At 45.9% G+C, this 7,519-nt stretch overlaps 1 protein-coding gene across 2 annotated transcripts in view; it reads right to left on the reverse strand.

Moving 5' to 3' along the window:
- Nr3c1 (nuclear receptor subfamily 3, group C, member 1) overlaps nt 1-6,703 on the reverse strand; it is a 121,726-nt gene extending 115,023 nt beyond the window's left edge. For both annotated transcript variants that reach the window (XM_063277088.1, XM_017600843.3), the window contains exon 1: nt 5,853-6,703. The gene's annotated coding sequence lies outside the window, so the exon portion shown is untranslated. The remainder of the gene's footprint in view (nt 1-5,852) is intronic.
- Nucleotides 6,704-7,519: the final 816 nt, after the last annotated feature.

Raw genomic sequence — 7,519 nt, forward strand, 5'->3', positions numbered from 1 at the left:
GCCTTTCAGGCTGGTATCTCATGAACTTTAGGAGGGGATTCCACACAGGAAGGGACAATAAGTGGCCACGTGGTGAGTGAAAGTTGCAGGTCAGATCTCCAGAGCTGAGTTTTCGACATTGAGTCATCCCCCTTTCTAAATAAAATGCTTTCCAGACTTCTTCCAGCTCTGGGGGTAAAACTGAAGTGGTGCTCTGATGCCATGATGCCTCCTGATTGGCTCCTGTCTGTCTTTCAGCATCACTGTGCAACCCTTGGCTTACTGTGCTCTCACCCAGGAGTTGGCAAACCATAGCCAAGGTTTTTCAAGTTTTATTGGGACATAGCACACTCATTGGTTTATGGATCTCAGGTGACTGCTTTCACACTGGAGTGGTAGAGCTAGGCCATACAGACAGAAACCATATGCCTCACAGTGTGAGCACATGGTAACATTTAATGAAACCCAGGAAATGAGGTCTGGTGGAGGGTCTAAGAAGAAGGAATGGCTTTGTTCATTAGCTAAGAATTTTTGCTGTAAAATAAAAGGTGGTGGTGGTGGTGGTGGTGGTGGTGGTGGTGGTGGTGGTGGTGTGTGTGTGTGTGTGTGTGTGTGTGCGTGCGTGCGTGCGTGCGTGCGTGTGTGTGTGTTGCACTGAAACCCTCAATTCCCTAACCATCCTGACTATCGTACTCCCATGACCACCAAAGATGCTTGGAACACACTCCTGCAGGGCTTGTGACCTTGGGGCACACATTTTGCAAAACACCGACTTCACTACTTTGATTTAGCATTTTGGCTAAGGCGACTTTTGTATTTTTGATTACCCCTCCACCTACATGCTGCAGACATTCTCCTACCACAGTTCTTAGAGAACATGCAATGGAAAACCCATGACTGTCAACCATTTGATGTTGTATCCAATCTGCTTCTTAATCACAAGGAATGGTAATAATTGCAGCTGGCACACGCTACTCACGCTGTCCTATCTAATGCTTGTTGAGGAGGGAAGCCCTTGTCATCTACATTACAGATGAGAAAACTAAGGAAAAGAGACGTGAGCTAATTTGTTCAAGATGTGTAGTCATGAATAATGAGGATGGTTCTAGGGTTAAGCAGCAGCTCTGACAACATAGCACCGACTAATTTGCCTTAGTAATGTATCTCCACCATAGGGTTAAGCTAATGCCTCATCCTTGGGTATAAGTTTACAGTTTACTAAATAGGTGAGAGAATCCTTGTTTTCCAGATGAGTAAATTGAGGCAGGAAAAGTTAAGCAATTTTCCAGTGTTATGGAAGCATTTGTGAGGTAGAAGACTATCAGAGGTTGTGTCTCTCCACTCTTCCTAGTGCAAACAGAGGTGGAATGGAACCTTATACAACTTCTTTGTAATGGAGCATCCATGATTCTTGAACCTCCTGAGTGTTATATCAGAGCACACAATATAGTGGATGACCTAGACTGCACATGTATCATATCTGTCAATCACATACAGCCATTCTCTAAGAAAGACATTCTATCAAGAATATGTCTTAAGGGAAGAAGTATACTACTACTACTACTACTACTACTACTACTACTACTACTACTACTATTACTACTACTACTACTACTACTACTACTACTACTACTACTACTAATAATAATAATAATAAAAAACATTGGAGACAAACTCACTATTGTCCCACTAAAGGGCAGTTAAGTCTCTCTTATCCTTAAGTGGATCATTACCGTCACAAATCATGATCTTACAAATGCTCACAAAAATTATAAGTTTGCATATTAGTGTGTATGTACACATACACACACACACACAAAATGGAGCCAATTTTCTTTTAGGTATGTCTGTGATTTTTATACTTTTATATTATGTTCTGTTTTCTATTCTGTGTTAAGTTATAGTAAATAAATTTACAGAAAACACAAAATTTCAACTCTAGGTGGGAGGATGATGGTGGATTGTTATTTTCACCTACATTTGTCCTTACTTTTTCATCTTCTCCAATATCACTTTAGCTCCCTCCTTCTTCTTCTCTACCTCCTTCCTTCTTCCCCTCCCTTCCCCCCCTCTCTGTTTGAGAAGGTCTTACTTTGTCACTCACACATATGGTATTCAAGGGCCTGGTCTGTGGGATAATGGCCGCCAGCACAGCACATGCTCTTAGGACAAGGTATTGTATACTGTACTTTGGAGTCGACATCTTCAGCAAGGGCCTACTTTGGTTGGGTGCTGAGCCTTTATATCCAACTACTAATAAGATGTCCCTGCTTTTGACATAATTTAAAATTTTATTTTATTTATTTATTAATATATTATCATTTATTTGTGTGTGGGGGAGAGAGAGAGAGACAGAGAGACAGAGAGAGACAGAGAGAGAGCGAGGCAGAGACACAGAGACACAGAGAAAGAAAGACAGGCCCAATAGGGCTTAGGACTCTCCGGAGAAAGACTGACATCCTCTTCGCTGACACATTGTAAATCACTGTAGGAAAAACTTGGGTGCTCCTAAATGGAGGACTGATGGAAAGGAGCACACCATGGATACAAATCGGCAGTGCAATTCCAGTAAGAAAGCAAGGCTGACATCAGCCAACAGCAGGGTGACGACCTCCAGGCTGAGACTAGAGCTTCTCTGGACCCAGCTATGCTGGGAGCACCTGAGAAAGGGTTGAGTCTGCAGCCTTGAGAAAGGGTGTGTATGATCTGGAAGACTGATAGGTCATATGAGATAGTGGCACTGGGGTTCACATAGCTTTTCAGTGGGGTGCTCAGAGTGGCTTCCAGGAATGACACTTAGCTTTGAGTCATAGTTAGATTAGTTGTCCCTGAGGTGGGAATGGAAGCAGCAAACACAAGCAGAGCAGAGAAGGACACTGGAGTCTGGCCACAGTCCATGAATAGCAAGGAGACTGTTTGAGGGAGGTCTGCTGTGAGCCGCCAGGGCACCTGAGATTGAGCTCGCCTGCCTCCCAAGGGCAGCACCATGCTCTGTCTCACTCTGCTTATCAGGGAGGTGATGAGAACTCTAACGCAGACATTCAGCAGGCATTCTGAATTCATCAGCTTGGGTCCTGCAGGACTTCCTGGCAGCAGCAACTGTGGTGACAACAATAACGGGACAGCCTTCTAGTCCTGAGTGCTGTCTTAGAGGAAGCACATGAGCCTGGACCCATGGATTCCTGCTTTGTTGAGGACTCGTAGGAATTATTTCCAGCCACATGTTGAGCACCCCTGGGCATTTCCAGAAATACTTAAGGGAAAAGAATTTGTTAAAGGCTGAGGTGAAGCAGGAACACACGTAACTGGTGAACTGTGAGGTGTTTTGGAAGAGATTATTTAAACAACTCTGGCCAAAGTTTCTTAAAAGCATATGATGCTCCATGGGCTCAATGCTTTTCTTTAAGTCATTTCACCTCTGTGAGTACTGTCTATAACAATTCTGAGGGGCTGTCCTGAAAGGACTTCCTTTTTCTTAGAGTCAAGAAACACCGCCATGTATGGAGGCACCTGCTCTGGGGATCCTCTTCACGGACCATCACTTGGCTATGGCCTCTTGTGCATAGTGAGTCTTTCCTTTCTCCCATGTGAGCTAGGGTTGCAGACATGTGATACCAAATTCACTACAGATGACCAACAACTGACAGTAGCTGGATTCAGTTTCTGTCGGAGGAGGAGGACTTGGGTTCACTATGCTTTAGTAGGAAGGCTAATTGTGAAAGGCCACTGAGGGGAGACAAGGGAGCTTCCTGGAATCTGTTATAAATATATGTCAAAGGCAGCACAAATGACTCACGCCATTAATAAGCCTCAAGTCATTTGGCCTCCAGCTCATAGTCTCATTCAACACATCTTTTGGAGGGAGGCAGAGGAGACCCATCACCGCTGACATAGCAGACACATGGAAGATGGGAAATCCTCATGTGCCTGTCTCTTAGGCAGTGGCTGGTGAACAAGGAGGAAATATAAACATTATTTTATCTTGCATAGGCTATATAAAGCCAAGCCTGAGGAAGACAGGGCCTTTGCCTATAACAGGACTAGTGTCCTGGGATAATAAATATGCAATTGTGGACTTAAAGATCAGCTAAATGATCTGATCGAAAACTCTGTTTGCCTCTCTTCATCCCTAGTTCTAGAAAGGGGGGATCAATACAATCCAGTCAACTATAATTTCTATGAGCTAATTCAACTACACAAACACATTTTAGAGCGTGCATGTATTTGACTGCGTACTGCTTTTCAGCCTCATGTTAAACAGCTCATGACTAGGAAGTTTCTTCTCAGATAGCAGGAAGGTGGTTTGAACTGACATGAAAAAAAGTGGTCTACTACTTTGAGATTACATTTCGCCATGTATGACTACTAATTTTTTTCACCATTTTCCAATGCCATGAAGGGAGAAAGGGATAACAGAAACAAACTTTAGAACAAGTTGAAACAAAATAAAACAGCCTCCCACCATCAATCCTTCAGATGCCAACCTCAGCTAGACAGCTCTTTTGCTTGCGTGCTTATCTGGGTACACTTAGCCTTGCCTCCGGCCAGAGAGATCCCATGAGACCCCAGTGGCACTGAACATAAAACCATCAGTGATGCCCCCCCTCTCCTGGTGCCACAGCTAGGGCCGTCCCTCTCCCAGCTGTCTCTTGGTCCCTGTGTCTCATCTCTGCCCTGCTTCTCTGCTTCAGTACCTGAGATGCTGTTCTTCAAACTTTCCTCGCCCCTGCCTACCTCACAGCCTGGCCCTTGATGTTCTTTGGGGGTCCCTAGACAAACATGTAGTTTGCATCTTTATTCAAGGCTCTGCTTAACAGTTGCCTCCCTACACAATGTACCCCTATTCCTTTCTAGTCCTTTGCTATGTTTTGGTTTTGTTCAGGGTACTTTCCACCTAGCACGTCACACCACACACACACACACACACACACACACACACCACCACCACCACCACCACCACCACCACCACCACCACCATCATCATCACCACCACCACCACCACCACCATCATCATCATCACCACCACCACCACCACCACCACCACCATCATCACCACCACCACCACCACCACCATCATCATCATCATCATCATCACCACCACCACCACCACCACCATCATCATCATCACCACCACCACCACCACCACCACCACCACCATCATCACCACCACCACCACCACCACCATCATCATCATCACCACCACCACCACCACCACCACCACCATCATCATCACCACCACCACCACCACCACCATCATCATCACCACCACCACCACCACCACCACCATCATCATCATCACCACCACCACCACCACCACCACCACCATCATCATCACCACCACCACCACCACCACCACCATCATCATCACCACCACCACCACCACCACCACCATCATCATCATCACCACCACCACCACCACCACCACCACCATCATCATCACCACCACCACCACCACCACCATCATCATCATCACCACCACCACCACCACCATCATCATCACCACCACCACCACTACCACCACCATCATCATCATCATCACCACCACTACCATCACCACCACCACTCCTTATTTTGTTTGCTGTTTCATTGCCTACAGTAACACTCACCACATACTTGCTGAATATATGAAACTGAGATACTCAGAGTAGCACATTTCTTTTTAGATAAGCGAACACACACACACACACACACACACACACACACACACACACACACACACAGAGTCTTCTCCGCCTTTCAGTTCAAACTGTTCAGCGCACATCAAAACTCTTGTGATTTTTTTTTCAGATGTTCTGACCTCTGTGTGACCTTCAGTTAACTTCACTGGGACCCACATCGCCCGGCTGTAGAATGGGACTCAAAGTTCTGCTTACCTTCATCCCAGACACTTCCACGAAGTGGGATCTGAAACTTCTTCCTGGCCAAGAAGGCCGCAGATGATCAGGCTGCGATGGGAACCCCAGGAGGGTGGGAGCTGGGCAGCTCTCTTCTCCTTTCTTGCACAGAGTAGGCGCTCATGCACTGTTTATCAGAGTTCATATCTGTGGGACCCACACTGCACCTGTCCCTGCACCAGTTGTCACGGAAGCCAGCCCCTCCACTGGCCTAACCGCTCTCAGGGCAAAGAACCAAATCAGGCTTCGATGTGACGCAGGCCGCTTTTTCTAGAAGAAGCTAGATTCATACTACGTTTGACGAGCAAGCTCCCACTGGCGCCTTCTTTCCTTTGAGTACAAAGCAGAGAATTTCACACGAGAGACCACTTCTGACCAGAGGACTCTGTTTCTTGGGTCTAACTTTATTCCGAGACCCTGACTAATACAGTGACTCCTCTTTGGGGGTGAATTTCTTGGTTTTGCTCAGAGATACTGATTCAGCAGATAGTCCCCGAGTCAGACCCAAATAGAAACCATCACGAGAGGGCTGGAGTCAGGTGCTGCATCATGCTCAAGAGGGATCAGTAGATAACGCACAGACCTTCACCCACCTCCCTTCTTCTTGTCTTAGTCTTCTGTTTCACCCTCCACTGACACCTCAGTGCTCTTCAGAATCAGGGATATTTTAGGTCCTACTGGTCCTGAGAATACTGTTAACCTTCCAAAGTCTGACCATTTGGTATCAGGGCATCTGTTTTCTCTTTCGCTCTACCGTTTAGAGAAGCATGCTGTAATTTCCTCAGCAGAAGTGAAAGTGATCAGCGGCTACCCATGGGTCTGTGCAGGCCCTAAAAAGAGCAAGAAGGAACCAAAAAGGAGAGAGAGGGGGTGGGAAACACACACACACACACACACACACACACACACACACACACACACAGGGCGGGAGAGGGAGAGGGAGAGGGGAAGGGAGAGGGAGAGGGAGAGGGAGGGGGTTGGTTAGAGCAAACTGCACAGCTCTGCCCACTTGGTGGAAGGAAATGAAAATGACTTTAGACAGTTTTATCATTGATTATAATTCTCGGTCATCAAGCAGGTGCCCATAAAATTTTAGTTTTGATTTTACACACTACCTTTAACTGGTACTTCCTCATTTGCCTGAAGAGAATCTATACAAGGGTGGACAATTTAACTTGTTAATTTGAAAATGAAGAAAATATTAGTGTGCCTTTTGTTGCCTCTGATGTAAGGCCCAAGTTATTTCAGGGCCCCTGCCGCCATTTAGACTGTGAACAGGTGTGTCATCTTAAGCACATCTGTAATAGTTAAACAGTGAGTGATGCATTACCTGGCCAAAATGGTCAGAGTAACAGTGGCTTTGCAGAAAAGCCATGACAACACAGCAGTGTGCAATGGCTTGGGCACTCAGAGCTGAGCCAGTGCTCTTGACCTTAAGGCCCCATCAGAAGGGTCTCACCCAGTCTATCCAGTTACACTAAATTCTAAATTCAGTACAGTCCCTCAAATAGACTGGTTTCTAGATCATTCTCTAGCCTGATAAAATGGCAGAGCTGTTAAAAATACTTTACATAAAACCTCTATGGGAAGTCCACAGAAACTGGTTGCTGCAGTAACTGGTGGAAACAGAGTAACTGCTGTGTCAA

Source organism: Rattus norvegicus, chromosome 18 (genome assembly GCF_036323735.1).
Source record: "Rattus norvegicus strain BN/NHsdMcwi chromosome 18, GRCr8, whole genome shotgun sequence".
Lineage (NCBI taxonomy): Eukaryota > Metazoa > Chordata > Mammalia > Rodentia > Muridae > Rattus > Rattus norvegicus.